Source organism: Mus caroli, unplaced genomic scaffold (genome assembly GCF_978045245.1).
Source record: "Mus caroli unplaced genomic scaffold, Mus_caroli_1 scaffold_14, whole genome shotgun sequence".
NCBI classification, from domain to species: domain Eukaryota; kingdom Metazoa; phylum Chordata; class Mammalia; order Rodentia; family Muridae; genus Mus; species Mus caroli.
This window is the reverse complement of record NW_028227269.1, coordinates 84259914-84284147: the sequence shown is the minus strand read 5'-3', so window position 1 is coordinate 84284147 and position 24234 is coordinate 84259914. Positions and strand designations below refer to the sequence as shown.

Here is a 24234-nt window from a genome sequence, read left to right as displayed (position 1 = left end):
ATCAGGAGTAATGGCAGGACTTCGCTTGCTGCTTTGTTAGTAGTTCCTTATCGTAACTCTGCTGCCCAAAATACTTGCATGTAATTAAAGTGGTATTAAAAAGTGGGTTGGCAGCACTTGGGAGGCAGAGGCAGGCAGATTTCTGAGTTCGAGGCCAGCCTGGTCTACAAAGTGAGTTCCAGGACAGCCAGGGCTATACAGAGAAACCCTGTCTCAAAAAACAAAAACAAACAAACAAACAAACAAAACCAAAAAAGTGGGTTGGAAAATAAAAATTTGCCTTCAGTCTCAGAATTGACTGGGGTCAAGCTACAATGTTGTCTGTCTTTTTTCTTTTTAATCCTCACTCCGGTGCTAGAGAACCTGTTGACTGACTGAGCGGGCTTGGTCACTGAGGCCCGTGTCTAAAGGGGAAAAGAACACTGGCTTTCTTTCTTTCTTTCCTTCTTTCTTTCTTTCTTTCTTTCTTTCTTTCTTTCTTTCTTTCTTTCTTTCTTTCTTTTCTCTTTCAATTTTTTTATTAGATATTTTCTTCATTTACATTTCAAATGCTATCCCAAAAGTCCCCTATATCCTCTCCCTGCCCTGCTCCCCTACCTACCCACTCCCACTTCTTGGCCCTGGTGTTCCCCTGTACTGCATATAAAGTTTGCAAGACCAAGGGGCCTCTCTTCCCACTGATGGCCGACTAGGCCATCTTCTGCTACATATGCAGCTAGAGACATGAGTTCTGGGGGTACTGGTTAGTTCATATTGTTGTTCCACCTATCGGATTGCAGACCCCTTCTGCTCCTTGGGTACTTTCTCTAGCTCATCCATTGGGGGCCCTGTGTTCCATCCAATAGATGACTATGAGCATCCACTTCTGTATTTGCCAGGCACTGGCAGAGCCTCACAAGAGACAGCTATATCAGGGTCCTTTCAGCAAAATCTTGCTGGCATATACAATAGTGTCTGTGTTTGGTGGCTGATTATAGGATGGATCCCTGGGTGGGGCAGTCTCTGGATGGTCCATCCTTTTTTTTCAGCTCCAAACTTTGTCTCCTTCCATGGGTATTTTGTTCCCTATTCTAAGGAGGAATGAAGTATCCACACGTTGGTCTTCCTTCTTCTTGATTTTCTTGTGTTTTGCAAATTATATCTTGGGTATTCTAAGTTTCTGGGCTAATATCCACTTATCAGTGAGTGCATATCAAGTGAGTTCTTTTGTGATTCGGTTACCTCACTCAGGATGATATCCTCCAGATCCATCCATCTGCCTAAGAATGTCATAATTTCATTGTTTTTAATACCTGAGTAGTACTCCATTGTGTAAGTGTACCATATTTTCTGTATCCATTCCTCTGTTGAGGGACATCTGGGTTCTTTCCAGCTTCTGGCTATTATAAATAAGGCTGCTATGAACATAGTGGAGCATGTGTCCTTATTACCAGTTGGAACATCTTCTGGATATATGCCCAGGAGAGGAATTGCTGGATCTTCTGGTAGTACTGTGTCCAATTTTCCGAGGAACCACCAGACTGATTTCCAGAGGAATGGAGTTCCGAGAGAGGGTTTCTCTGTGTAGCCCTGACTGTCCTGGAACTCACTTTGTAGACCAGGCTGGCCTCGAACTCAGAAATCCTCCTGCTTCTGCCTCCCGAGTGCTGGGATTAAAGGTGTGCACCACGCCCGACTGTGTCTCTGGTTTTATGAGAACACTGGCTTTCACGGTTCAGGTGTCATGGACCTGGACAAAGAGAGAAGATCCAGAAGGAGCTATGTGCAAGGAGTGGAAGTGGGGAAGTGTTTCTGTTCACCTGCCCATTGATCACACTCATGTCCCCATTTCAGTTGAGACTGAAATCACTAGGCAGCCACACATTTCAGATTGAGGTGACTCCTCACTACCATAAAGGTCAAACACTGTGTGCTGACACAGCTCCCTCTCCACCACCGACTTGAGTCATTGTGTCTGAATGACTGTGCTGACACAAACGGGCCTCAGCTGGTGAATCCAACGGACAGAAGAAGTGGGGCACAGGGCAGGGCAGCCTGGCAGAGCAGAGACACTGCGCACAGGGGTTTTCTCTGCTCTGTGACCAGAGAGCTAGCTGGTTGCTTGATGACTAGAGCCGAACACGACAGTACAGAAATCAGTGGACTTGTCATTGAGGAGGTATGGGATGAACTCTGACCCTCACATCAAATGTCTTCAAGGTGATATGTGGAGGCCAGGTGGAACCCCCAAACTGTTGAGAGCTTCCTGTCAATCATTTATGACTCCCTTTATAGTGAGCTTTGGGGGTGCCCAGAGAGGTGGCAGCTTACATTCAGAGATCACAACTGTGCACCCCACTCCTGGCAGAGCAAGGAAGGTATGACTATTGGCCGGAACTTCAATGGTCAGCTCAGCATGAAACAGGGACCAAAAATTGGCGCGTGCAGTTCTCCATTTTATCGCTAGGTGGCAGCACTACCCAGGTGCTGTCCCCGTGGTTCTGTGTATAATGTGGGGCTAGAGAACCTTCCTTAGCATTTCAAGCCTGGCCCGAAGATCCCAGCCTGAGTCCTGTGTCCGCACTTAATTAACAGCTAGCGTCTTTTGAGGCTGTTTCTGTATCTAAGATGAGGGTTACAACAGTTCCTGAAAACATCACGAAAAGAAAAATAGGGCCAAAAAGGATGCCACCGGCAATCTCTGCCAACCCTCGGAGCACATTCACACCCCTCCCCCATTGCAGTTATTTTTATTATTTTGTCCTTCACACTCACCCCAATGCTCACTTCAAACAAGCACATGAAATGAAAGCTTTTTTTTTTTTTTTTTTTGGTTTTTCGAGACAGGGTTTCTCTGTATAGCTCTGGCTGTCCTGGAACTCACTTTGTAGACCAGGCTGGCCTCGAACTCAGAAATCCGCCTGCCTCTGCCTCCCAAGTGCTGGGATTAAAGGCGTGTGCCACCACGCCCGGCTACATGAAAGCATTTTGAGGTAGGGAGAGAGAGGGCAGGATTGCCATCACTCTGGAACTGTAAGTCCCTTCCCTCTACAGGCTGACTTGGTCATTATGTCTCATAACAGCAATAGAAAAGTCACTAATACAGGGGAGGGAAGAGGGACAGAGGGACTAGGCCGGTGAAGGACAGCAGAATCCCAGAATCTTCTGCAAGGGCAGAAGCGACCCAAGGAGCTCCTCTTGACCCTTGTATTTGGTTTCGGACTAAGGACAAGAGACCCAAGTGTGGATCTTACATACCAAAGCAGACCTGGCCTCCAGATTCTCCCAGCATCCATCAGTCTCTACCTGGCATACCCTGCCCCCAAACCTTGAACTTTCCAGCCCAGGGTCTGGGCTTTGGCTGTCCTTCCCCCCCCCCCATGTAAAATCCGCCCCCCCCATGTAAAATCCGCCCCCCCCCCATGTAAAATCTTCCATGTAAAATCCAGACGTTTTCATCTCTCTTTTTTTTCCTACTCTCTCACAATGTTGAAATGTCATTGCAAGTCACCTCAGGCCCTCTTTCTTATCTTCATTGAGTTTATTAATATTGAATTCCAGATTATAAAATGAGTAAAGTCTTTCTGACTTTGAGGGGTAAATTTGATGATAACCCTGCCTAAAAGAGCCACGGAACCCATGGGATATCTGGGTTGCAATTTTTAAGACATTGGCATTCCCACTTGTGATCCGGCCAAGCCTTTTTTCTCACACTTGGCAAGGCAGTATTTGGCGATTCAGCACAGAGAACACCACACCAGCTTTTCTTTCTTTTGCCAGGGCTTCAAAAAGGTTAAAAGTAGACAGCGGCGGCTGAGAATCATCTGTGATATGTTATTTGTTCGCTGCCAGGGAAATGAGCCAATTCAAGTCAGATTAGATTATATTAAAGGTGGGTTTATTGAGAAGCTGCTCTCGGGCAAGTTCACTGGCTCCAAGGATTGAGGCCAGGGGAGTCACCATGGTGAGGGATATGGGAGGATGCACAGGCACACACACACACACACACACACAGAGAGAGAGAGAGAGAGAGAGAGAGAGAGAGAGAGAGAGAGCGCAAAATGTTGGAAGGGAAGAGCCTGGAATGGGGTGGGGGGCAGTGCTGGAAAGTTCAAGGCAGGGTTTGCCAGGTAGGAACTGCGGGATGCTGGGAGAATCTGGAGACACAATCTGCTTTGGTAATGTAAAATGTGCGCCTCCGTCCCATGTCTCTGGTCCAAAACCAAACGCCTTGAAGAGTAAAGCTTCCACTCTATTCCAGTAACGTCATCCTGGAGAACAAACCTTCAGTCGTAAAGCTCTGGGGTTTCAAATCCCCGGCCATTATTTAAAGGCAAGCAGCTGTGTTTGATGTAGGATGGACCAATGTGCTTGAAGCTAGAGGCTGAGCTCAGCTTGTTGTCATGGTTCCTGCTAGAAGCAGCAGTGGTCGTCCAGGTCGGCTAGCTGCTCTGGGGACTGGTGCATGGTTAGCAGAATGCTTGGCTTCTAGTAGGGCATAGACATCCCAGAGCTCACTCAGGGAGCCCTGAGTGTCAGGACCCAGTGTCCCTCTATGGGAAACCCATATACAGTAACTGTCTTTGGCTTGTTTGTTTGTTTTAAAGAGTTATTTATTTATTTATTTATTTATTTAATGCATGTTGGTACACTGTAGCTGTCTTCAGACACACCAGAAGAGGGCATCAGATCTTATTACAGATGGTTGTGAGCCACCATGTGGTTGCTGGGAATTGAACTCAGGACCTCTGGAAGAGGTCAGTGCTCTTAACTGCTAAGCCATCTCTCCAGCCCTGTCTTTTGGTTTAAGACTTTGCTGGAACAATATATTTAGCTCACAGATACAAGGGAAGGTACAGAAGATAGCAGGAATCTGGACAGCTACACTGAGTTCCCTGGTCAGGGCTCCTCCTGTGGTGGTGAACTGGCTGCACCCTTCTCTGAGAACTTTCCCTTGAAGAGTCAAATTCCCAGGAGATGTTCTCATTGGCTCAGCCTGTATCACATGATTGCACCTTAATCAGATAAATCAAGCCCTCTTGATTAGCGGTCCTTTGCCTAGAAGGAGGCAATTCGTTTTTAAAAGTTTATTAGCAAATTCATTATACATAATGGGTTTCATTAAGATAGCCTTATAATATAGTTTGATCATAATTACCCACCAGTACTATCTTTTGTCCCTCCCCTGTCACTGGTCACCTTCCTCTTTTTGAGGCAGTCCCTTTCTACTCTGTAGGTCTTTGGTGACTGCCTGAGGGCCTTCCACAGTGGAGGGTCCTTGATGACAGGGCAGCCCGCAGAGGAGATAAGAGGAGGGGCGGGAGGAGTGAGTCAGGCGATGGTGTTCTGGGAATCTGACAGCTCTGACTGACTAGCAGTCAGGTGCTTCTTTATATAGGTTTCACAGAACAAGGACAGACTAATGGTTATCTAAGAAATATAGATTATGGTTGGTGTTTTTTTCTTGTTACATGTCCAAAGTTACAAGTTCAGTCACAATTAGAAAATACAAACAGAACCAGGTATTATTATTATTATTAAAGATTTATTTATTATACATATAAGTACACTGTAGCTGTCTTCAGACACACCAGAAGAGGTCATTGGATATCCCATTACAGATGGTTGTGAGCCACCATGTGGTTGCTGGGATTTGAACTCAGGACCTCCGGAAAAGTAGTCAGTGCTCTTAACCGCTGAGCCATCTCTCCAGCCCAGGTATTATTACTTTTATTATCAGCCCTATAACTTCAATTTAAAGAATCTAAAGAATGTCTCCTCCAAATCAAACACATTTATTATATGACAGCCTGCTTGGAGGTTGGCAGTGTTTGCAGTTTGAAAGCACTCCAGACAAACAGAAAATATCTGAATTGGTCTTTTTATGAGTAGCCTAACTTCTTTTACTATATGTTTCATCATCCTTGCTATAAAGTAGAAAAGGTTTATTTTAGTCAATCTCTCTTATTTATTGAGTTCTTTTTCCCGGGGGTGTACCCTCTAGGACCCCCGGTCTTTACACTACATTTACAAAGAGCTCTAAGCTATAATTAAAAGAGACCTTAGTCTGTAACCTATTCTCCTGGCCAGTCAGAGTTTGTTATTGTCTCTGTTTACTCTCCACCAATTATACTGTTAGAGTTTGCTCAGGAGCGAGTAATGGCCTCATCTAGCTATGTGCTTATCGTGCTTAATCTCCAGGGCAGAAGGCAGACTTCCAAATAGAGCCAGATAAAGTTAATTTTAGGATTTTCCTAAAAAGACCCAGACATAACTTTTTCAGGAAAAGACATAAAATGAATCATAATGCAGAAAGTCCCCAGGACTTCAACAGACAGAGACCAAAACCTAAAAGTTAGAGACAGAAGGACAGCGGGAAGGACAGCGGTTGGCTTATCTTTGCTGGGACTGTGTCAAGAAGCTGTGCTGGGGACTTCATGACTCTCACCATTTCTGGTGGATATGGCCGGGTCAAGGTGACCTAATGAATTTGGTTTCTTACAGGAGTGTGGGTGGAGGGTCATTTACAGCAACATGGGCATCCTACCAGTGGCTACATCACTGAAGAAAGTGCTCCCCCAACCAATCACTAACTACTTACAGATCCTGGTGGCAGGTGTGTGTGTGTGTTGGGGTGGGGGTTCTTGAGCTCCAGCCTGCTGCTCCCTGACAGGGTGTTGACTGAGTCCAGAGAGTGCAACAAGTTCTGCCCGGAAGACAGCATTCCCCGATACTCCACCCCTTCTTCTGGCTCTTGCCTTCTTTCTGCTTCCTCTTCTGCATTGCTCTCTGAGCCTTGGAGAAGATGGAATAGCTGATCTATTTAGTACTGAGCAGTCAGTCAACCAAGCATCCTCATCCTTTGACCGGTTTATGGAGCTCGGCTGTTACCACTGCCCACCATGTTTTTGTTGCAGGATTTTCCCTGTTCAATCACATCAGGGCAACAGGAGGCCTGCGATTGGACAGAAAAAGCGAGGCAGAGCTAAGAGATAAGGAGAGAGGAGCGTCTCAGGGTAGGAAGAGGAGGGAAGATGGCTGTTGACCTGTACCTGAGTGGCGTTTTCCAGCCACAAGTAGCTATGATTTCACAAGGTTAGAAATATTGGGATAAAGTTTTTATCATTATCAATTGGCTTGAAATTATTGTATTGGCATCTTGTAAATTGTGATATTATTGATACATAAATCTGATTGGTTAATTAAGCTTTAAGAGTCTTGATTTTACCGGGTTACTGGGTCACTGGGTCTTGTGATATGCAACCTCGAGGACGGTCATTCTATTTGGTTTCTGGAGTGTGGGACCACCGGTCATAGGAGATTGTGACAGAGAGGGAACTAGTGGCTTGTGGGGTCTAGCTCCCGAGAGTTGGCAGTGGCGGCAGGAGCGCAAGAGCATGATCTAACCCTGCAGAGAGTTGGCAGGTTCATTTCTTAATATTTCCCACAACATCTCCTCATGCCAAAGCTGACAGCAGGCATATTCTATTGGCACCTACGTTATTTAACAGGCATTATGCCAGGTACATCATTTCCATTTAGTGAAATGACAGTCCTTGCCTCCCTGCTAGGGTCCATGCCATTCCAGCCCTAGGCTTTTAAATAGGTATCGGTTTTCTTGATTATTACTGTAACAGACTTGCTACTGTTGTAATGCTGGGCACATCTCGCCTGGAAGGTCAGTAAGATAGCAGGTAGGACTCTAGGTGACAATCCTTTCCTAGCAGCCTGTATAGCATCTGCTAGGGTCTGCAATGAGGAGGCTGTGGCTCAGTCCCAGCTTGACTTCTCCATGTCCTGTGACCAGAATGTTAAGCATTAATGTCTTAACATTCTGGTGGGCACTCAATATCAGTATAACTTAAAAAAGACTTATTATTATTTTAAATTATGTGAACACATGTGTATCTGGGTATGGGTATATGCATATAAATGTAGGTGCCTGAAGAGTTCAGAAGGGGGCATCAGATCCTCTGTAGGTGACATTACAAGTGGATATGAGCTGTCCAATGTGGGTGCTGAGAATCCAATTCTGGCTGGACCTCTGTAAGAGCAGTATGCGCTCCTAACCACTGAGCCATCTCATCAGCCCCCAAAGAGGCAATTCTTACAGGAGACATCAGGGTGCTAACTGAGAGGATGAATACATAATAATAATAATTATTATTATAATAAATGCCACTTTCATTCCAGTTCAGGGTCACAGTTCAATGACAGACACCCTGTCTGCCTCACCCAGGTCGTAGCCTCAGCCAGAGCCAGACCCTATTTTAAGTCCTCAGCAGTCAGCCCTTCTTAGTCATAGGGCAGATTCCAGATGTTCATACTGAAATAAACAAGCCTTGAGAATGTAAGAACGAATGGATTCTTCACACTCATCAGTCTGAATAATTCGTCCAGTGTACAAGCACATATTAAACGCTTGTTCACTTAGACACTAAGGGAAAATGACAGTGAACAGGGAGAGTCTCCATCCACCCCTGCCTGGAGGGTGATGCATAACCCATGTCTAACACTGGCCACCACCTGGGTGCCTTTGCAATGCTATGGATGGATTCTGTTTTTTAAGAGTCTCACTATGTAGTCCTGGCTAGCCTGGAACTCAGTACATAGACCAGGCTGGCCTCAAACTCAGAGATCCCCCTGTGTCGACACCTCTCAAGTGCTGGGGTTAAAGGCATGAGCCACTATGCCTGCTATCTTTTCCACAAAGAGACAGAAAGAAGGAAAGAAAGAAAGGAAGAAAAGCTGAGGTGGGGGGGAGAAGAGAGAGAGAGGAGAGAGAGAGGAAGAAAGGAAGAAAGAGGAAGAAAGGGAAAAAAGAGAAGGTAGACATTATCAATATGTGAGTGAGTGGGGTTTAAAAGCATCTCACTGAAGACTCAGGGGCAGAGCAAGGCTTCGAGGGCAGAGGAAACCAGAGAAGTAGGGGATGGGCAGAACAGGTACAGGGGAAAGAGAATGTAAGATGTTCAGGTCCCTGGGTCCAGGAACTACAAATCCCTCATGTTGAGAGTGACTTTGATAAACTCTTCAAACCCACCCATGCTGAGAACAAGTCTAGACAAGATGCATGGGGTCGCGTCCAACTGATGTGAATCTCAGTAAGACGAGTAGAGTCAAGTGGTGTGGTGCTGATGTGAGTCTCAGTTGCATTGTGTGGGTGCGATGGTACATATATAAAGAGCTACTGTTAAGAATTGGGAGTCAGGGCTGCAGAGATGGCTCAGTGGTTAAGAGCACTGACTGCTCTTCCAGAGGTCCTGAGTTCGATTTCCAGCAACCACATGGTGGATCACAACCATCTGCAATGGGATCCGACGCCCTTTTCTGGTGTGTCTGAAGAAAGCAACAGTGTACTCATATCCATAAAATAAATAAGTCTTTTAAAAAAAGAGCTGGGGCTCTATGTCATGGCTACAAGTTGTGAGATGGTTTGAAAAGTTTGGGGTCAGTAGTTTTTGTTGTTTTGTTTTTCGAGACAGGGTTTCTCTGAATAGCCCTGGTTGTCCTGGAACTCACTCTGTAGACCAGGCTGGCCTCAAACTCAGAAATCTGCCTGCCTCTGCCTCCTGAGTGCTGGGATTAAAGGCATGCGCCACCACGCCCGGCTTTTTGTTTGTTTGTTTGTTTGTTTATTTTTCAAGACAGGGTTTCTCTGTATAGCCCTGGCTGTCCTGGAACTTACTCTGTAGACAAGGCTGGCCTTGAACTCAGAAATCCATCTGCCTCTGCCTCTGCCTCTGCCTCCCAAGTGCTGGGATTAAAGGTGTGTGCCACCACCACCAAGGACTTGGCTTTTCAGAGAAGGAACCTGTAAAAGTAACTGGGGATTTTTCCTTGTCCCATTTGCTCCCAAATAGTGACAGGATGCTTCTACCCCTTGCTATAGTCCATTTAAGGTCCCAAATAAATGACAAGGAGACTTAGTAAATTTATTTCTGAGTTCGAGGCCAGCCTGGTCTACAAAGTGAGTGCCAGGACAGCCAGGGCTACACAGAGAAACCCTGTCTCGAAAAACCAAAAAAAAAAAAAAAAAAAAAAAAAAAAAAGGTTGCAAGCCCTATAACTGGGCAGATGCTCATCTGTTCTAACCCCCTCTACGGGTGCCTACTTCCCAGCGGTGTGGTCCTTTATCTGCAGTCTGGATCTTGCCTTGGCTTGCTCTGCCCCATGTGTGTCCTCATGGTGACTCCTCCTTGGCTCTCTCTGCTCCATGTGTGTCCTCATGGTGACTTCTCTTGGTCTCTCCACATGGTTCAACTTCTCTTCCTCTCCCCTCTGTTCTCTCTTATCTCTCTGGGACCCCTGACTAGGATAAGAAATCCTGCCCTATTATCTTCTGTCTAGCTATTGGCTGAATCAGCTCTTTATTAACCAATCAGAGGTGATAGAAAACAATCCTTACACAACATTGAGACTGGAGATGCTTGGCAATGCCATTGTCCAGACTGCAACCAGATCCCTGGACACAAGTCGGCATCTGCATACACAGTGAACAAAACTACCTCCTAACATGTCCTTCATTAGTCCAACAAAAGACTTGTCTTCTTATATTAATAAACTATAAACAATAATAATTATGAAATGCTCAGGTAAAATTATATTCATAATGTCCAGTCCATTTTTATTTGGCAACCTTGGATAATGTACTCTAATCTCTATCATATCTTGGCAAGTTCAGAGTTCTGTACTTAAATAATTTTCTATTATCGCTTGAGTTCATCAACCTAAGAATATCTTCTTAGACTTTAAAACATATTCTTAAATCCTGAACAACTTAAGCCTAATTGTGAGACTGTGGCTATCTGGTCTTCAACTCCATCAGGGATCTGAGACGGGATAAATATCACCTGAATAAGCAGGAAGTGCAGAACGAGCGGCTTTTGACTACAGAAAAGACAGAGACAGGTGGCTGCCCGGACAGTCACTGAAGGCTTATCTGCCACATGGGAGCATCATCCTCAGCCTCCTGGGTCAAAATAGCTGGCAGACTTTTCTGTGAAGCAGGAATTATGAAGGACTGCTTCCCTAGTCTTGGCAAAGCTCTGCAGTTGTCTTCCCTGCATGTCCTGCTTGTTCATAGCTTGAACAGCATGCTGTCACATTGAGGGCAGGGGCAGTTTCTTGCTCAGTGTCTAGCTTCCCAGTTTTGAAGCAAACTCCATGTGGAAGCAAACTTGAATGCTCATTGGCTTCTTTGAAGTGGAATAGGGGTGCTGTCAGGAGTTGACATGTCTCACTGTCAAAAAAGCCTTTTATTAAGAAACAACTTTTAAGCCGGGCGTGGTGGCACACGCCTTTGATCCCAGCACTCGGGAGGCAGAGGCAGGTGGATTTCTGAGTTCGAGGCCAGCCTGGTCTACAAAGTGAGCTCCAGGACAGCCAGGGCTATACAGAGAAACCCTGTCTCAAAAACAAAATAAAACAAACAAAGAAACAGCTTTTAATGCCATATTCTGTGATCTCTGAGGTTTTTGAAGACTATCTATCTATCTATCTATCTATCATCTATCTATCTATAGTATATCTGAATTATTTGTTTCTAGTCATTTACTATTTCTTCAACATAGGAAATATATTTTTGTAATTAACTAAACTAGTATCTAACATGACCAGAACATTTGTTGACTGATTACTAACTCGCACTTCTTAATTATAAACTAAACAGTTTGCAAATAGCAGCTTTCAAAGAACTAGAACTTCACATTGCATTTTTAAGAATTATACCTTAAACAAGAATTGAAACATATATACAGTATGTAATAACAAAATATAGCCTTAAATTTGTATAAATATACAAATTCTGTACCAAATGTAAAATATTTGGTTTATTAATGCTTTTTGGTGAAAAAGTAGATTCGCTAACCTACCCTTTAACCCTTTATCATATCATTCCTCTCCCCCACCTTTTTCTTTTCATCTCTTCTCCCTTCTCCCCCCTTTCCTCTAATACTAGATAGGAGGGAGAGAAAGATAGAGAAAAGAAAAAGAAAGAGAAAAGGAGACCTCTGAATCTAACCTCCCTTACTTTGTTTACTCCCTGACCAAGACCATAAACAACTTGAGACCAATCCCCCTTAAAGGATGATAAACATCCATCACCCATTGAAAGACCCAAACCTACCCATCCCACCTCTTGGAAATGGGGGCATCATTCTCTTAAAGCTTCCTCCTGCTGTCTGAGGCAAGCATCTCTTTTGGGAGCTGTCTTAGTCAGGGTTTCTATTCCTGCACAAATATCATGACCAAGAAGCAAGTTGGGGAGGAAAGGGTTTATTCAGCTTACACTTCCATACTGCTGTTCATCACCAAGGAAGTCAGGACTGGAACTCAAGCAGGTCAGGAAGCAGGAGCTGATGCAGAGGCCATGAAGGGATGTTCTTTACTGGCTTGCCTCCCCTGGCTTGCTCAGCCTGCTCTCTTATAGAACCAAGATTACCAGCCTAGAGATGGTCCCACCCACAAGGGGCCTTTCCCCCTTGATCACTAATTGAGAAAATGCCTTACAGTTGGATCTCATGGAGGCATTTCCTCAACTGAAGCTCCTTTCTCTGTGATAACTCCAGCTGTGTCAAGTTGACACAAAACTAGCCAGTACAGGGGCCCATAGAAAATTGGCATATAGGCCAGTCTTAAGAAAGCTAGCTGTAATATTTGTTGTCTACTGTCTATGTGATGTGAAAGCGTGGGGCTTAAGTGAAGTCTTGACTGGAACAGACTAAGGCTAGCCATTTTGAAATGGTCCCGGAAGCAAGTTTTGATGAAACAGCTATTGAGGTAGTCTGAGGCTGGATCAAGCAGGATGCTGGAATAAATATATCTCAGCATCTCAGCATTACTTTCAGGATCCGAGAGGGTGAATCTTGTCACGGCCACTTTAACTTCACTGGTGTCTGATGCTTTTGTTCTGAAAACATATAAACTTTCACAGGTAATACACATGTTTGTAGTAATATATGTATGGACTATGCAGTGTGCATAATTCAGTTAAAGATGATTCTCTGCCCTCAGGTCGATCAGGTAAGGCATCTGTTTTTCTTTATGAATAAGTTTGGACTGTGTAATCAGTCTTACTGCTATTTGAAAGGATGGCATAAGTCCTGAGGATTCTGTGGCCAACAAGATTTATTGGTTATGTGTAGCTGAAGTCCTGGCTGGAGACATTTTCATGTCTCAGCCAGTCTCAGAGCTGATCCTATGAGGAGGGATCAACATTTCATGTTACCTGTTTTGTTGGTCGTCTTGATTTTTTACAAGTCTGAAGTCAGGGTCTTCTGGAGGTCTTCTCTGGTCAAATCTAATCTTTATTAGCTTTGAAGGAGTTCATAGCTTTTCTTCTCTTGTTAAAACAAAGATAAAACCTCTTCCCCAACATAACACATTTCCTTCCTTCCATTCTGAAGTTAGGAGATCTTTAATATAAACAGGCTGAGTTGGCTCAGCGTTTTTTGTTTTTTGTTTTTGTTTTTTTCTGTAATCCAATGTCTCTCAATGGCTGTTTTGTTTGCTTGTTTATTTTGTTGTTCATTAGCATTTAAAAAATTTAAAGTTGGGCTGGTAAGATGGCTCAGTGGTTAAGAGCACTGACTGCTCTTCCAGAGGTCCTGAGTTCAATTCTCAGCAACCACATGGTGGCTCACAACCATCTATAATGGGATTCGATGCCCTCTTCTGGTGTGTCTGAAGACAGCTACAATGCACTCATAATAAATAAAGAAATAAATAAATCTTAAAAAAAAAAAGAAAAACCAAAAAAAAAATTAAAGTTAATAAAGCATTATGTAATTTTTCTCTGGGGGGTCTTTGTTATCCCTTTTCATTTGTAATACATCTCTTTAAAAATAAATTAGGTCTATGGCCATACCACCCTGAAAGTGCCCAATCTTGTCTGATCTCGGAAGCTAAGCAGGGTTGGGCCTGGTTAGTACTTGGATGGGAGACCGCCTCGGAATGCCAGGTGCTGTAGGCTTTTTGGACTCCCTTTGCCGGGCGTGGTGGCGCACGCCTTTAATCCCAGCACTCGGGAGGCAGAGGCAGGCAAATTTCTGAGTTTGAGGCCAGCCTGGTCTACAAAGTGAGTTCCAGGACAGCCAGGGCTACACAGAGAAACCCTGTCTCGAAAAACCAAAAACCAAACCAAACCAAACCAACCAAACAAAAACCAATTAGATCTCTCTACAACTGCTTGTCCTGTAGGATTGTGTGGGAAACCTGCATTATGCTTTCTATTGTAGTAAGCAAAAATATTGCTTCATTTTACTAGAGACATATGCATTGTCAGTTTGAATTTGTAGGGTATTCCCATGGTTCCCATAACTTCTGTTACATGAGTCATTACAAATCATCCTCTTCAGAACTTAAAGCTGTGCCCACTGAAATCTTGAATGTGTGTCTATGGTATGGTGCACATATTTTAATCTTTCTAAACTCTGCAAATGAAACATATCCATTTGCAAAATTTAATTTCTTTGGGGACCTTTAGGGTTACTCCTTCCAGTTAGCGGAGTTTGGTTCTACAAAGAACAAGTAGGGCATTTCCTTATAATTCCCTCAGTGTGTTGTCACGTGATAGAAAAATCCCCTTTTAAACCCTTGCTGTTAATAGTGTGTTTTAAAATGAAATTCTGAAGCTTCTAGCAAGTTTCCTATTAATGGTTGACCGATTTCGTCGTGATCTGTGCTAGAGGGCCTGGCAGACCTGTATGGGATTGGATATGTGTTATATAATGGAGGATTTCTATTTCTGATTACTTGCTGTTGTTGAATAAACAGTGATGTTAATTCTAAATCAGCAGTTTCTATGTGCAAAACAACTCTTTCTGAATATTGAGAGTCAGTAACCATATTAAGAGATTCGGGAAAATCATGAAATACCATAAGAATTACATATAACTGTGATTTTTGAATTAAGTCATATGGACTTTGAATTATTTTACTTATATTCTTTTGACTTTTAGCCTGCCTTTCCTGATTTATTTACATCACTATAGAATTTAGGGGCTCCAGAAATTGGTGTTCCTTTTACTTTATGAGGCGGAGTCCAATTAGTTCATTTTATAAACTGAAGTATATTTTTTTAAAAGGGGGGTATTTGTTATTAATTTCTCTCAAAAATTATTGTAAGCTTTTATCTGATATTCACTTTCTGTCCATGTGATGGTTTGTATATTCTTGCACCAGGGAGTGGCACCATTTGGAGGTGTGGCCTTGTTGGAATAGGTGTGACCTGGTTGGAGTAGGTGTGTCACTGTGGGTGTGGGCTTAAGACCCCCACCATAGATGTCTGGAAGTCAGTCTTCCACTGGCAGCCATTGGATGAAGATGTAGAACTCTCAGCTCTGCCTGGATGCTGCCATGCTCCCATTTTGATGATAATGAACTGAACCTCTGACCCTGTAAGCCAGCCCCAATTAAATGTTTTTTTTTTGTTTTTTTTTTTTTTTATAAGACTTGCTTTGGTCATAGTGTCTATTCACAGCAGTAAAACCCTAAGTAATACAGTCCATAATGAGGTAATTTTGTATTAGTAAAAGATACCATGATTTGTGCTGGATCTAGTCCAGCTAATTGATGAAGCTTCATTTTTCCTTTTAGAATCAATTCATAGACATTTTCTAAATAGGTCTTTAATTTTTTTTAACTCTGTGTGCTAAAAATATCCATCCTAATATATAATCATCTTTCTGCAAAAGAATTCCCATGGGAAATGAGTACAAGGCAAAATAACTAAAATCCAGCCAAGCTTGGTATCCAAGTGACTCCCATGTGTGCACCTCCTGTAACCTCACATGTGTGCTTCTCCTGTAACCTCACATGTGTGAGCCCCCTGCAACCTCACATGTGTGCATCTCCTGTAACTTCACATGTGTGAGCCTCCTGTAACCTCACATGTGTGCTTCTCCTGTAACCTCACATGTGTGAGCCTCCTGTAACCTCACATGTGTGCTTCTCCTGTAACCTCACATGTGTGCATCTCCTGTAACTTCACATGTGTGAGCCTCCTGCAACCTCACATGTGTGCATCTCCTGTAACCTCACATGTGTGCATCTCCTGTAACTTCACATGTGTGAGCCTCCTGTAACCTCACATGTGTGCATCTCCTGTAACCTCACATGTGTGCATCTCCTGTAACTTCACATGTGTGAGCCTCCTGTAACCTTACATGTGTGAGCCTCCTGTAACCTCACATGTGTGAGCCCCCTGTAACCTCACATGTGTGCTTCTCCTGTAACCTCACATGTGTGAGCCTCCTGTAACCTCACATGTGTGAGCCCCCTGCAACCTCACATGTGTGCTTCTCCTGTAACCTCACATGTGTGCTTCTCCTGTAACCTCACATGTGTGCTTCTCCTGTAACCTCACATGTGTGCTTCTCCTGTAACCTCACATGTGTGAGCCTCCTGTAACCTCACATGTGTGCTTCTCCTGTAACCTCACATGTGTGCTTCTCCTGTAACCTCACATGTGTGCTTCTCCTGTAACCTCACATGTGTGAGCCTCCTGTAACCTCACATGTGTGAGCCTCCTGTAACCTCACATGTGTGCTTCTCCTGTAACTTCACATGTGTGAGCCTCCTGTAACCTCACATGTGTGCATCTCCTGTAACCTCACATGTGTGAGCCTCCTGTAACCTCACATGTGTGAGCCCCCTGTAACCTCACATGTGTGAGCCTCCTGTAACCTCACATGTGTGCATCTCCTGTAACCTCACATGTGTGAGCCTCCTGTAACCTCACATGTGTGAGCCTCCTGTAACCTCACATGTGTGCATCTCCTGTAACCTCACATGTGTGCTTCTCCTGTAACCTCACATGTGTGAGCCTCCTGTAACCTCACATGTGTGAGCCTCCTGTAACCTCACATGTGTGCTTCTCCTGTAACTTCACATGTGTGAGCCTCCTGTAACCTCACATGTGTGAGCCTCCTGCAACCTCACATGTGTGCATCTCCTGTAACTTCACATGTGTGAGCCTCCTGCAACCTCACATGTGTGCATCTCCTGTAACTTCACATGTGTGAGCCTCCTGCAACCTCACATGTGTGCTTCTCCTGTAACCTCACATGTGTGAGCCCCCTGCAACCTCACATGTGTGCATCTCCTGTAACTTCACATGTGTGAGCCTCCTGTAACCTCACATGTGTGCTTCTCCTGTAACTTCACATGTGTGAGCCTCCTGTAACCTCACATGTGTGCTTCTCCTGTAACCTCACATGTGTGAGCCTCCTGCAACCTCACATGTGTGAGCCTCCTGTAACCTCACATGTGTGCTTCTCCTGTAACCTCACATGTGTGCTTCTCCTGTAACCTCATATGTGTGCTTCTCCTGTAACATAACATGTGTGAGCCCCCTGCAACCTCACATGTGTGAGCCTCCTGTAACCTCACATGTGTGCTTCTCCTGTAACCTCACATGTGTGAGCCTCCTGTAACCTCTTTTCCACCAGAGCCAGTTCTCTCTCAGCCTCAGCTGATGATTTCCTTGGACTATTTAAGTCTGAATCATCCTGTAAAGTTTGAAATAAATTACTTAACTTTTGAGTAGTTAATCCTATAATGGGTTGTAACCAATTAGTGTCTCCCAGCAATTTTTGAAAATCATTAAGAGTTTGTAACTGATCTCTTTTGATCTGTATTTTCTGTGGTTGAATTTTTTGTAGACGTATTTAATTAATGGTATTCCCTCAATTTGTAATCTCCACTGAGGCAAAATTCTTTGTACTTTAACAAACATTTTTTTCTAAGGTATCTGTATTGGAATCATCCAACAAGATATTATTTATATAATGATAAAGTATAGCTGGGCAGTGGTGGCGCACATCTTTAATCCCAGCACTTGGGAGGCAGAGGCAGGATTTCTGAATTTGAGGCCAGCCTGGTCTGCAGAGTGATTTCCAGGACAGCCAGACACAGACAAACCCTGACTTGAAAAACCAATAAAAGAAAAAAAAAAGATAAAGTATAGATTATGAAAAACATTTATGAATTATTTACAATAGATGTAAAAATATTGACACAATGTGGCAAGACTTTCCATTGAGGCCTTTTGTCAGCTGTCTATGGTTAAATGTGGGCACAGTGAGAGCAAACTTTCCTCTCTTGTTTGTGAAAGCAAACTTTTTCCTCCTTGTTTCTGCAAGGGTATTGAAAAAAAAATCAATCTCTTAAATGAATCACTATAATAGGCCATGCCTTAGGTAACAATGAAGTTAAAGGGGCTGTAGGTTGTAAGGAGCCCGCCCATAGGCTGAATTGCCTTATTGGTAGTTCTTAGATCAGTTAGCATTCTTTATTTTTCAGATATCTTTGAAAATATAAAAGTAGGAATTCCAAGGGCTGGTGGATTGTTCTATATGTTGAGCCTCCAGCTGCCCCAGTTGAACGGTCTAGTTGAGACCACCACTTAGACAAGCTGTCTAGGGCCTGAAACTTTTCCTTAGTTAAGAACCACTGCTCTACTCAAACAGCTTTGCTACTTTGTAGGGCTGGGAAGCCATGGGATGGGAGGGAGAGGGAGAGGGAGAGGGAGAGGGAGGAGGAGTGGGAGGGAGGGAGAGGGGGGAGGGTAGGGGAGGGAGAGAGGGAGAGGGAGAGACAGCCATAGTGGTGTCTACCTTTAATCCTACCAGAGGTAGGAGGATCTCTGTGAGTTCCAGATCTGCCTGGTCTACAAATTGAGACATTTTTAAAAATAAAAATCTTTTCAATGCCTCTGCTGTTGGGGAATGTTCTGTGTTCTTGTGATGGTTCATATATGCTTGGCCCAGAGAGTGGCACTATTAGGAGGTGTGGCTTTGTTGGAGTAGGTATGTCACTGTGGAGGTGGGCTTTAATACACTCATCCTGGCTGCCTGGAAGTCAGTCTTCTCCTAGCAGCCTTCAGATGAAGAAGTAGAACTCAGCCGGGCGTGGTGGCGCACGCCTTTAATCCCAGCACTCGGGAGGCAGAGGCAGTTGGATTTCTGAGTTCGAGGCCAGCCTGGTCTACAAAGTGAGTTCCAGGACAGCCAGGACTATACAGAGAAACCCTGTCTCGAAAAAACCAAAAAAAAAAAAAAAAAAAAAAAAAAAGAAGTAGAACTCTCAGCTCCTCCTGCACCATGCCTGCCTTGCTCCCACCTTGATGATAATGGACTGAACCTGTGAGCCAGCCCCAATTAAATGTTGTCCTTATAAGCATCGCCTTGGTCATGGTGTCTGTTCACAGCAGTAGAACCCTAACTAAGACAACACTCTTTATCATACTCCAAAAGGGAGCCAATAGTTGAGCAGTGGTGGCGCAGGCCATTAATCCCAGCACTTGGGAGGCAGAGGCAGGCAGATCTCTGTGAGTTCTAGACCAGCCTGATCTACAGAGTGAGTTCCAGGACAGCAAACACAAAGAAACCTTGCTTCAAACAAACAAAATCAAACAATAATAAAACAGAACAAAACAAAACAACATCAACAACAACCAAAACCAAAATAGGGGATCAATACTGCAGCCATCGAAGGTGGCCCTGCGGGTTAGCGTTGCTTTCTCTATTGTAGTTAGCAGTTAACTACAGGGACTGGTGAGATGGCTCAGTGGTTAAGAGCACTGACTGCTCTTCTGAAGGTCCTGAGTTCAAATCCCAGCAACCACATGGTGGCTCACAACCATCTGTAAAGAGATCTGATGCCCTCTTCTGGTGTGTCTGAAGACAGCTACAGTGTACTTACATATAATAAATAAATAGATCTTTGGGCCAGAGCCAGTGCAAGTGGAGCAGAGCAAGCAGAGGTCCTGAGTTCAACTCCCAGCAATCACATGATGGCTTACAACCATCTGTACAGCTGTACATGAAATAAGTAAATATTAAAAAAATCTAATAGTGCCGATGGAAGGGAAGGATGGGATTGTAGCATCCCATGGTTCCTAGTTCCTCTCTGTAACAGCTCCCCCCCCCCCCATCCTGTGTTCAATCTGTTAGAATGAGGAAAACTACAGCTGATAGATGTGGGTACTGGAAACTGAAGGTAGGTCCTCTGCAAGAGCAGTGTATGCTCTTAACTGCTGGGTTATCTCTCCAGCCCCAAGAATGTTTGTTTTGAGACAGAAACTCGCTATGTAGCTCTGGCTGTCTTTGAATTTGACAGGTTGAACAGGTTGTCCTTAAACTCAAAGAGATCTGCCTGTCTCTTCTTCCTGATTGCTGGGATTAAAGGCATGCACTTCCATGCACTATTAAGAATGGTATTTTTTTAAAACCATTATGGTTTTTAGCCATTTTTTAAAAAAAATATATATTTATTTAATGTATATGAGTACAGTGTAGCTGTCTTCAGACACACCAGAAGAGGGCATCAGATCCCATTACAGATGGCTGTGAGTCACCATGTGGTTGCTGGGAGTTGAACTCAGGACCTCTGGAAGAACAGCCAGTTCTTAACCGCTGAGCCATCTCTCCAGCACCCCCACCCCTATTTTTCTTAAAATTATCAGTGACCTAGAATCTCTTTCCTTTCTTTCCACGCATGCATGGTTTGCTCATGGTCCTAAGATAGTGACTCTCTCTCTAGTATTACATCTATTTTCAGGCAAAAAAAAAAAAAAAAAAAAAAAAAAAGAACAGAAAAAAGAAAAAGGAGGGGAATGTGTGTGCTCACTGGGACAGCCTCACTGTTTTGTCTTGTTTAGATTTCTTTATTTTTATGTGTATGAATGTTTTGCCTGCGTGTATGTGCACCATATGTGCCTGGTTCTCTCATAGATCAGAGGACATAAGATCCCCTGGAATTGAAATTATGGATGGCTTTGAGTCACCATATGGGTTCTGAGAACTGAACCTTAGTCCTCTGCAAGAACAAGTGCTCTAACCACTGACCCATCTCTTCAGTCCCCTGACAGCTTCAATTTTTAAAGAGCTTTTTTGGTAAGACCTACTTGTTTAAAGTTCATGGTTAGAACTGTGTCACATGGCCAGGTCTAGCTGCAATGTAGGCAGGAAGATGCAACGTATTATCTTATTGCCAAGAAAATATAAGACAATGACCAGTCTCTGTGACCCCTCTCAACCATGGTTGTCATTGACAGGCTTGGCAGCGTTTTTACAGGAGTCTACCAGGCAGACCCCTGAGCACCGGATCCATCTGTGCAGATTGTCCTATGAAATTCTCTAAGAGAGGGGTTCTTAGCTCTACTTACCAGTAGATTACTCAAGCCAGCATTCGGTTTTTGTTTATCTTAAGGGAGTTAACTCACATCACATATCAGCATAAAAACAAGATGAGAGTTGGGGGCCGGAGAGAGAGTTCAGTTGGCAAAATACTTCCCATGCAGGCATGAAGACATGAGTGCCCACTCTAAAAGCTAGGTGCAACAACATGCATCTATGATCTCAGCGCCGGGCATACCAAAGCATGTGGATTCCTGGAGCTTCCTGGCTGACTGACTAATCAATGAGCCCAGGTTCAGTGAGAGACTTTAACTCAAATGGTGATGTGAGGAGTAGTTTGGATCACATGTGCTTCTGGGCATGCATCATACACACACACATACACACACACACACACACACGAATGAGAGAGAGAGAGAGAGAGAGAGAGAGAGAGAGAGAGAGAGAGAGAGAGAGAGAGAGAGGAGAGAGGAGAGAGGAGAGAGGAGAGAGAGAGAGAGAGAGAGAGAGGAGATGAGTGGGGAGGAAAGACTGTGTTGGCCAGTTTTCTGTCGACATGACACAACCTAGAGTCACTTGAGAGGAGGGGACCTCAGTTGAGAAAGTGCCTCCCTAAGATCAGGCTGTAGGGCATTTTCATAATTAGTGATTGATGGAGGAGGGCCCAGCCCATTGTGGTTGGAGACACTTCTGGGCTGGTGGGCCTGGGTTCTAAAAGAAAACAGGCTGTGTGTGTTTGTAGTGGTTAGATGGGAGACAAAGAGATGGGGAGCGACTTAAGCATTATGAAGAAAATGGAACTGGAGACTCCAGGGTAGAGAGGAGTATCCTGTATGAGTGGCCAACCTCTGCTACCTGGGGCCATGGGGAGGAGCTAGCCTGAGCTTCTGCTGCGAGCCATGTCTGAGTCTATAGCTATGCAACAGTGGTTGGGGTCACAGCAGCAACAGGGATTGCAGCAGCAGTGATCAGTGTGTCGCTGTGGGTGGCTCATATTACTTCTAGAGACCATGGAAGTGTGCATTGTTGGGGGAGCTACTGGGGACCGACCACGTGGATGTTCAGGGGCTGTGCAGAGTTGGCCCCATTCCTCATCAGGAACAGCACTCAGAGCAGGCCCTGCAGCCCTGGCAGCACAGTGTAGCTGCTGTGGGTGAGCCAGCAGAGGGCGTGAATGTGGGAGAGCTGACCCTGCTGACCCCATCACTCTACTGTCATGGGGTGGCATGGGCACAGAGATGATGCCCTGCCCCCATCACATCCGACAGTCGGGAAAGCTGCCCACAGGGTCATGAGTGTGGGAGAACTGGCCCTAACCCTCACCAGCTGCACTGCTCAGGAGAGCAGGCCTTATACCTCACCTAGGCAACACCATGGAGCTGGCCTTGATGGCGAAGGTGTGGGTGAGCAGGTGAGAAGGCATGAGAACAGAGTTGAACCTGCGTCCTGCTGATGGTGCATTGGGTGGCCTAACCAGAGTAGTACTGGCAAGCTCCCCTGGTGGTGTAGATCAGGGAGACCCTATTGGTCTAGGTGGACCTGAGCGGGAGTGGGTTGACTAGCTTGGCTGTCTGGTAGGCCAAGATCTGACTTGGTCCACCCTAAATCTATATCATCTGCTAAAAGTTGGGTCGCGTGAAAGGATCAGTCTAGCTGTTCCAAAGCTGCAGGATCTCCATGACACGGGGCAACAACAGGATAACCATGAGGAGTCCTGGTAAGAATCCAATATTGATGGTGTCACAGAAGCCAGAGATTTCTGACCAGACCAATGACTCAATGCAATGAACATTTGCAAGTAAGTGAAGATGTGTGGACAGAAGGATATGCTGTGGAACACACTGTGACATACTACAGCTTTCACAATGAGATGTTTTCTATGCTTTGGGTTTTGTTTGTGTGTTTTTTATGTTGGGGGGAGGTTGCAAAGTTGAAATGGGGTATGAGAGCGGGACTGGGGCGCATGATGTGAAACTCATGAGGAGTCAATAAAAAGTTAAAAAAGAAAGAAAGAAGAAAGAGAGAAAGAGAGAAAGAGAGAGAAAGAAAGAAAGAAAGAAGAGAGAAAGAAAGAAAGAAAGAAAGAAGAAAGAAAGAAAGAAAGAAAGAAAGAAAGAAAGAAAAAGAAAGAAAGAAAGAAAGAAAGAAAAAAAGAAAGAAAGAAAGAAAGAAAGAAAGAAAGAAAGAAAGAAAGAAAGAAAGAAAGAAAGAAAGAAAGAAAGAAAGGAAAGAAAGAAAAGGCCGGGGCCTAGCAAACACAGAAGTGGATGCTCACGGTCAGCTATTGGATGGATCACAGGGCTCCCAATGGAGGAGCTAGAGAAAGTACCCAAGGAGATAAAGGGATCTGCAACCCTATAGGTGGAACAACAATATGAACTAACCAGTACCCCGGAGCTCTTGACTCTAGCTGCATATGTATCAAAAGATGCCCTAGTCAGCCATCACTGAAAAGAGAGGCCCATTGGACATGCAAACTTTATATGCCCCAGTACAGGGGAACGCCAGGGCCAAAAAGTGGGAGTGGGTGGGTAGGGGAGTGGGGGGGGAGGGTATGGGGGACTTTTGGGATAGCATTGGAAATGTAAATGAGGAAAATACCTAATAAAAATATTTTTTAAAAAGGTAGAAAGAAAAGAAAGGAGGGAGAGAGAGAAAGAAGGAAGGAAGGAAGGGAGGGAGGGAGGGAGGGAGGGAGGAAGGAAGGAAGGAAGGAAGGAAGGAAGGAAGGAAGGAAGGAAGGAAGGAAGGAAGGAAGGAGAAAGAAAGAAGAAAGAAGAAAAGAAAGAAAGCAGGATAAGCGAGCCATGAGGAGCAAGCCAGGAAGCAGCATCCCTCCAAGCCTCTGCATCAGCTCCTGCCTCCAGGTTCCTGCCCTGTTTGCAAGTTCCTGTCCTGACTTCCCTCAGTGACGTACAAAGCTGTGGAAATAGAAGCCAAATAAACTCTTTCCTCCCCAAGTTTTTGTTCATGGTGTCTCATCACATCACAGGTGATCTTAACTAAGCCACATACCCCACAAGAGTTTTAGGACTGGCACATCTCTGTCCCCTGTCTAGTGCTACCTCCCACTCTTTGTGTGGTACTGAAGACTAGGGCAGACACTGCTCATCTC

At 44.5% G+C, this 24234-nt stretch overlaps 1 pseudogene; it reads left to right on the top strand.

Moving 5' to 3' along the window:
- The first annotated feature begins 13832 nt into the window (after window positions 1-13832).
- Window positions 13833-13951, top strand: LOC115032813 (5S ribosomal RNA; annotated as a pseudogene).
- Window positions 13952-24234: the final 10283 nt, after the last annotated feature.